The sequence below is a fragment of the Vigna unguiculata genome, chromosome 10 (genome assembly GCF_037176805.1).
Source record: "Vigna unguiculata cultivar grain cowpea cultivar isolate G323 ecotype 2 chromosome 10, ASM3717680v1, whole genome shotgun sequence".
Taxonomy (NCBI): domain Eukaryota; kingdom Viridiplantae; phylum Streptophyta; class Magnoliopsida; order Fabales; family Fabaceae; genus Vigna; species Vigna unguiculata.
In genome coordinates this window covers 12915530-12924279 of record NC_140801.1, presented here as the reverse complement: position 1 = coordinate 12924279, position 8750 = coordinate 12915530, and the positions used below count along the sequence as shown (strand labels likewise).

The following is an 8750-nucleotide window of genomic DNA, read 5'->3' as shown; positions in this document are numbered from 1 at the left end:
GCAAGAGTTCCTTCCCTGGAACTCATTCCAGAGAGATTCGCCTGCTTAGGTTTCTGATTCAGTGAGGATCTGAAAGTTCCCCACTAGAACTAGAGAGAATCGATCTCTCACCGATCAAGTCTTCCGCTATTAATGAGTCGATCTTCTCTGAAGGATCAAGAACTAACGACCTCGCGTGGAATTTATTCGAGATTCAGCAAAGCTTCTGCTCATCATGTGGTAAAATTGTAATGTTTTCCTTCTTGTATTCATGACCTAGTTAGGTGTCTTGGGGGAGTCTTAGGTACTCAATCTCATCTCCTAACTAGAACCTCTTCTATACATTAGTGAAGCATTTTTAGTGGTGAAGTTTGAAGGTTCCAAGTGCCTTCTACTTCTACCAAACATTTAAATTCTTGCCTTTATTTTCTTGTTTAGTAGCTTAGTGTGTGTCAATTTAGTCTTTGCTTTAATTTCATCTAATAAGTTTTGTACAAGAGCTTCAAGTTCCATTGGCTAGGAAAGACTTGGTATGTAAGCAATCCAAGTGATTCACCTCTCTTTTTTAGGGGAGAACAAAAGTCTTTTGTTATCTACTTCTTCTTTGAAATTTTCTTAAAAAGACCAAAAGTTAAAAAAAAATGTCTCAACCTCCTTCTCAAGGTATGGGTGCTTCAAGTGAAGAAGAAATAAGGTTGAAACAAATTGCCTTTGACATGAAAACACTACTACATTGGAAGGAAGATGAAAATATTGCAAAAGAAATGGATAAAACAAGAAAGAGATAGGGTTTCATCAACTTTTAGATGAAGAGAGGAAGGGAACAAGAAATATGGAGAGGTTGCGTGAGAGGATGAGTAATAGAAGTCAACACTTGTACTCCCACACTCCAACACTAGTCACACACTATGAAGAAGAAGATAATAGACTAGTTGGCAACTTCTAGGGAACCAAGAGCCATTAGAATAGACCTCCCTCACTTTTATGGAAAAAATGATGTTGAAGATTATCTTGATTGGGAAATGAAGGTTGAACAAGTCTTTGCTTGCCATCAAATAAGTGAGGAGAGGAAAGTACCCTTAGCTACCCTTAGCTTCCAGGGCAATGCTATGTATTGGTGGACAACCCTCGAAAGAGATATGAGAATTAATCAAAGTCCTGAGGTCAAATATTGGAATGACCTTAAAGGAGCCCTTAGGAGAAGACATATTCCCTCCTACTATCATAGAGAGCTAATGGATAAGCTCCAAAGACTCCATCAAAATAAAATGAAAGTGGAATAATATAGACAAAAGATAGAGTTTTTTATGATGAGGACTGGGATTAAGGAGTCAGAGGATACCACCATTGCAAGGTTTCTTAGTGACTTAAGTCTTGAGATAAGAGATAAAGTAGAATTGTTGCCTTACCAAGACTTAAATGACTTGGATCAACTTTGCATAAAGGTAGAGCAACAAATTCTAAGGCAAAACTTTCGAAATGACTACTCTAACTCTTATACCAAAAAAGACTTCAAGAGAGAGGGTAAGCAAGTCAAAGAGGAACCCTCCAAAAGTTTGAAAGATAAAAAGAAGGATAAACCAAGGGAAGGTACATCTACACACACTCGCACTAGTGATATCAAATGTTTCAAGTGTCTTGATAGAGGTCATGTTGCATATCAATGCCCCACCAAAAAGACCATGATCTTTAGGGATGTTGACTACTATAGTAGCCGAGATGAACAAGAAAGTGAGAGTGAAACTTCTAGTGAGGAGTCTAATGATGAGTCTAAGGAAATTGCATACCCTTTTGAAGTAGACCTTTTAATAATTAGAAGACTTCTTAACTACCAACCCATTACAAAAGAACCAACACAAAGAGAGAACATCTTTCATACAAGATGTAAAATTTTAGAAAACACTTGTTCTCTCATTGTGGATAGTGGTTCATGTTGCAACTGTTGTAGTACAAGGTTGGTTGATAAGTTGGCTTTGGCTATCATTCCCCATCCAAAACCTTATAAATTGCATTGGCTTAATGAAAATGGGGATTTGACAATCCAACAACAAGTGAAGGTTAAGTTCTCCATAGGGAAGTATGAGGATAGTGTGCTATGTGATGTAGTACCTATGGAAGTTTCCCATTGTTGGGTAGACCTTGGCAATTTGTCAAGAAAACCATGTACAATGGTCTTACCAACGAAATCACCTTCACTCACAAGGATAGAAAGTTTGTCTTGTTTCCATTATCACTATCTCAAATGGTAGAGGATCAAATGCAAATGAAAAATAAAATAAATAAAGAAAAAGAAAATTCTACCTACATGCATATCAGTGAAACAACAAGTTCCAATTGCTTAGGTAGAAAACACAAGACTTTGAGTGCCCTAGCAAAAGAGTCATCATTCTAAGGGGCAAAGACTTGTGTAAAGAAAATGTCAGTCTTACTTCTTCCTCTCAAGGAGAAGAGTGAAATAAACCATGTGTTGAAATAAGAAATATCTTCAACATTTTATGTATTAAACACAAGACAAACAAGGAACTACGTGAAAATGCTCTTACAAACAAATACCCTTATCATTCATTTGATAAAAGGTGTATGAACAATGAGAGCCACATTCTTTTGATGTTTATCAATATAACACTCATTTTGTTGTTTGGTGTTCTTTGATCTTGGAGGAGGAAGACATAAGAAGATCAATAATAAAGGCTGTTGTCATGAAGAAACATATAGAGAGGACAAATCCTTCCCAAGAAGGAAGGGATGATGACAAACACCCCAGCCTTGGCCAAATGCAAACAAGAAGTGTGGGCCTCAACTGCCGAGAACACCCAAGCTCTTATCTTTTCGGCCCATATTGTTTAAATATTAGATTAACATTTTATTTTGGACTTTGTATTTTGGGCCCAATAGAATAGGATTTTCTTTGGGCCATGTATTGAGCCTTAGAGGAAAATTGGGCTTTAGAAGTAATTTGGACCAAAAAGGGAAATGGGCTTAAATTGAGCCTAAAGTAGTGTGTCTAGTTTAGAGAAGCCTAAAAGCTTCTCAAACTTGCTCTCCAAGGATGAGAGTTAGCTTCTCATAGCAAGACAAGTGTGATTTGCTTAGGTGGCAAGTCACACCTCCCACATGCTCCCTTTTTGGCTCCAAAATTCAACTTTCTAGACTCATTTTTCCCTCCTTTTTTGGAGACTCCTCGGTCTCATTTTAGCCTATAAATAGAAGGCTTAGACATGTATTTTTGAGCTTGAAATTGAGTAATGAAATGCTACCCAGATTTGTGCACAAACCTCTTTTGAGCCCACCTTAGAGTAAACTCTTCTCTAGTTTACTCTAGTCTTCTTCCTTAGGAGTTGGCCTCACCTCTCTTAAGAATCCTTTCACCTACACCAAACCAAACACCTTAAGCTTCTTTCCTTCATGATTTCGCATCCAACACCATCTTTGGATCTTCCATTCTTCACACAAGCTTCAATGGAGACAAGAAGAAGCCATCACATTGAATGGAATCGCACAACGGAAAACAAATGTATAATTAAGGGTATAGTAGGATGAAAAATACCCAACAAATTTAAGAAAACTTTTCAAATATCAACATAGTCAATGTTTGAGAAATAACGAAAATTATTTTAGCAAAACAAAAAAGTTCTTCGAATGAAACAAAATATAATAATAATAGAGTAAAGAAGATAATATTTTTATATTACCTAGTAAATGAAAGATTTATGCTATTAAACACTTAAATTGAGAGTGTTAAATATTCTCATATGAAAGGAAAATATAGAACGAATAAAAATATTAAAAAAGAATAGTAATATTCAAACGTGAGACATAAAAATATTTAATTGACAAACATCATTTGAACATAATTACTTATGATAAGATGAAAAATATATTGGATATGCAAATGAATTTCATCACAAATCAAACAATTAGAAGAAATTAAAAATAAAAAGTGTGTAGTAACACACACACACACACACACACACACACACACACACATATATATATATATATATATATATATATATATATATATATATGTGTGTGTGTGTGTGTGTGTGTTTGTGTGTGTGTGTGAACATTTTTAAAATTTAAATGAGGATGATTATTTTGGCAGGTATGGGGATGGGGAAAGAACAAATATATACATCCCCATACCCATCCCCATACCCAATTGAAAAAGTCGGGGATTCTCCATACCTATACCTAGTAAATGTGAGGATTCTCTGTCATAACGGGGATGAGTTCGAGCAATATCCACAGAGATGACTTTATGTGTCATCCCTATGTTGGAATTGGTCAACAAAGCAATAATCTAGGTGGATAAGCATATCTTGAGAAAGAGAAAATAAAACCACTAAATTGAAAGGATAGCGTAATTATAGGAAAATGCAATGTGAGGATTATATACATTTGTGTTAAGTATATATACCTTTGGAAAAAAATTATAATGTAATTCCAATAATGAGAAAAGAGAGAGAAAAGAAAAATATTTTAATTTTCTAGGTTGATTAGGTTGTGAGTTGAGTGCTTTTTGTAACACTTGTTTTGTAATTTTCTCTTTCAAATAAAAGGTTTGCATCAATTGGCTGAACTCCGTTATCAATTTTGTGTGTGATTATTTCGCATTTATATTGTTTCCATAAATCTGATTATAGGAAAAGTTCGTTATTTCCTAACAATTAGTATCAGAGCTCGGTTGTTACTATTATTTATTATTATAAACAATCTAAAGGGAATCAAATTTGAGTTGGAGCAATGGCTCCAGATGAAGGAAAGCTGAAAATTGAAAAGTTCGATGGTGTGGACTTTAGATTTTGGAAGATGCAAATTGAAGATTATTTGTATCAGAAAAAGATGTATTAACCTCTCTCAGGAAAAAAATCGCAGGACATGAAAGATGAAGATTGGGCTCTTCCTTATAGACAAGCCCTTGGAGTTATCCGTTTGACGGTATTCCGCAATGTTGCATTTTATATTGTAAAAGAAACAACCACAACAGGTCTTATGGAAGCTATTTCTAGAATGTATGAAAAGCCTTCAGCCTTAAACAAAGTTTACTAGATAAGACGATTGTTCAATTTACGGATGACAGAAGGTGCATTAAAAGCACAACATCTCAATGAACTAAATATATTCACAACCCAATTGTGTTCCGTTGGAATAGAATTTGATGAGGAAGTATGAACATTAATTCTTTTGTCTTCTCTACCAGAAAGTTGGAATGCTACTGTCACAGTTGTGAGTAGCTCATCGAGAAGTAATAACTTGAAATTTGATGATGTTCGTAATTTGGTTCTCAATGAAGAGATCCGACGAAGGGAGATAGGTGAACCGCCAACCTCTTCAGTTTTGCATACAAAGTCAAGAGGGAGAAGTTTAACTAAAGGATATAGACATGGTAAATTTAAGGAAAGGAGGTCTAGATCCAAAAACTCTCGTTACTTCCATAACTCAAAGATTATTGAGTGTTGGAATTGTGGAAAGACTGGGTATTACAAAAATCAGTGCAAGAATGCACCGAAGAATCAAGATGTGAAGGTAGAAGCAAATCTTACTTCTACCTCAGGAGGAGACGATGCATTAATTTGTTCTTTAGAGAATAAGGAAAAGTCTTGGGTGTTAGACTCTGGAGCATCATTTCATGCCACTTCACAAAGAGAATTCTTTGAGAATTATGTCCCTAGAATCCTTGGTAAGTTTACCTTGGTAATGAACAATCTTGTGAGATTGTTGGTAAAGGTACAATTAAGATTAAGTTAAATGGGTCAACATGGGAATTGAAGAATTTTAGACATATTCCTGATTTGACAAAAAACTTAATCTCAGTAGGCCAGTTGGCCGATGAAGGTTATACAACAGTATTCGATGGAGATCGCTGAAAGATTTCTAAAGGTGCAATGACTATTGCTCGTGGTAAAAAGAGTGGTACTCTTTACAACACTACTGAAGCATGTCATTTAATAGCAATTGCAACAAATGAAAATTCCTATCTATGACATCAAAGGTTAGGCCATATAAGTGAGAAAGGAATGAAGATCATGCACTCCAAAAGATAAACTACCAGGTCTTAAATCAGTATCCATTGACATGTGTGAAGACTATATATTTGGAATGCGGAAACGAGTTAGCTTTCAGACAAGTAAAAGAACCCCAAAGCAAGAAAGACTTGAGCTTGTCCACTATGATGTTTAGGGGCCGACGACTGTCCCTTCCATTGGTGGGAAACAATACTTTGTGACTTTTATAGATGATCACTCTAGAAAGGTAAGGGTTTACTTTCTAAAACACAAGTCAGAAGTATTTGATGCTTTCAAGATATGGAAAGCCATGGCAGAAAATGAGATAGGATTGAAGATCAAAAAGCTTAAAACAGACAATGGCGGTGAATATGAAGACAATAAATTTAAGAAGTTTTGCGATAAGCACGAAATAAGGATGGAAAGGACCATGTCGGGCACGCCTCAGCATAATGGTGTAGCTGAGCGTATGAATCGAACGTTGACTGAAAGAGCCAGAACCTTGCGTTTATAATTAGGCTTACCAAAATAGTTCTTGGCAGAAGCAGTCAACACAGCAAGTTACTTAATCAATCGAGGTCCATCAGTACCATTGAAGCTCAAAATACCATAAGAGGTATGGAGTGGAAAAGATGTAAGACTCTCATATCTTAGAGTTTTTGGTTGTGTAGCATATGTGCACATTAGTGATCAAGGAAGGAATAAACTTGATCCTAAATCGAAGAAGTGAACTTTCATTGGTTATGATGAAGATTAGTTTGGCTACCATTTATGGGATAATGAGAACAAAAATATTATCCGTTGTAGAGACATGATCTTCAATGAAAAAGTAATGCACAAGGATAAGGGTAACACATACACTAGAAACTTAGAAAAAAGTGATCCAATATATGTAGAGGTGGATGATGTCCCAGAAAATCCTATAACTGATACTCCTCAGTTGGAGGAATCAATTGAAAATAATAATGACGAAGTAGAGCCTTCTACTCCAACTCTTGCTTTGAGAAGACCTTCTCGACCTCATAAGCCTAACACTAAACACCTAATATATATTATTAACTGATGAAGGGGAACCTAAAAATTATGAGGAAGCATGTCAGACTTCATATGCTAGTAAGTGGAAGCTTGCTATGAAAGATGAGATGAAGTCCTTAGTATCTAATCAGACATGGGAACTAGTAGAGTTGCCTATGAGGAAAAAGGCACTTCACAACAAATAGGTGTATTGAGTAAAGGATGGGCATGATGGCTCCAAGAGATACAAAGCCTGATTAGTTGTTAAAGGATTTCAGCATAAAGAAGAAGTTGACTACACTGAAATCTTTCATCACGGACTATGTTAAGTATTATGGCTAGTGAAGAGCTTCGCCTAGAGAAATTAGATGTGAAGACTGTATTTCATCACGAAGACTTAGATGAAAAGATCTACATGCATCAGCCTGAAGGTTTCTTAGAAGAAGGGAAAAAGGATATGGTTTGTCGATTAAAGAAAAGCTTATATGGTTTGAAACAAGCTCCAAGACAATGGTAAATGAAGTGTTAAAGCTTCGTGCACAAGGAAGATTTTCGGAAGTGCAATGCTGACCATTGTTGTTTCTTTAAGAGATATGAATCTAGTTATATCATTTTGTTACTTTATGTTGATGATATGCCAGTAGCAAGTTCAAATATGGATAAAATTAAAAACTTGAAAACACAATTGTCAAAAGAATTTGACATGAAGGACTTAGGTCCAGCGAAGAAGATCCTTGGAAATGAAAATCACACGAGATAAACAAAAAGGAATTTTGCAATTATCTCAAGTAGAGTACATCAACCGTGTTTTGCATGGATTTAACATGGGAAATGCCAAAGCAATTAACACACATTTGGCTAGTCATTTTCGTTTATCCAAGGAACAATCACCTCAGACAAATGAAGAAAGAGAATTCATGGCTAAGGTTCCATATGCCTCAACTATTGGAAGTTTTTTGTATGCAATGGTTTTTACAAGGCCAGATATTGGCCATGTAGTGGGAGTTGTTAGCAGGTTTATGTCAAATCCAGGTAAGGCTCATTGGGAAGCAGTTAAATGGATTTTGAGGTATCTACGAGGTACACTAGAGAAACGTTTGTACTTTAGCAAAGGAGACTTAAAAGTACAAGGTTACGTAGATGTAGACTTTGAAGGTGAAGTTGATCACCGAAGAAGTACCACTGGTTACATTTTTACTGTTGGTACTACAATTGTTAGTTGGATGTAGCAGTAATAGAAGTAATAGAAGCTAGTAAAGAATTAATATGGCTTCAAGGTTTGTTAACAGAGTTGGGATTTATCCAACAAAGTGTTTTGTATAGTGATAGTTAGAGTGCAATACATTTGGCAAAGAATTCAACATTTAATTCTATAACAAAACACATTAGTCTTCGTTATCACTTCATCATATCTTTACTTGAGGATGAGGTGCTAACATTGAGAAAAATTCTAGGAAGTAAGAACCCAGCATATATGTTGACAAAGGTAGTAACCGTTGACAAACTGAAGTTGTACTCAACTTCAATTGGCCTACTAGAATACCATTCAAGATAAGGTTGTTGCATTGATCGAGGTGTGAAGACAAATTGAAATTAGTCTTCAGGGAGATTGTTGGAATTGGTCAACAAAGCAATAATCTAGGTGGAGAAGTGTATTTTGAGATAGAGAAATTAAAACCACTAAATTGAAATGATAGCGTAATTATAGGAAAATGCAATTTGAGGATTATATACATTTGTGTTAAGTAT

General features: G+C 35.5%; 1 pseudogene; it reads left to right on the top strand.

Moving 5' to 3' along the window:
* The first annotated feature begins 1001 nt into the window (after positions 1–1001).
* LOC146882163 (uncharacterized) lies at positions 1002–2371 on the top strand (annotated as a pseudogene).
* Positions 2372–8750: the final 6379 nt, after the last annotated feature.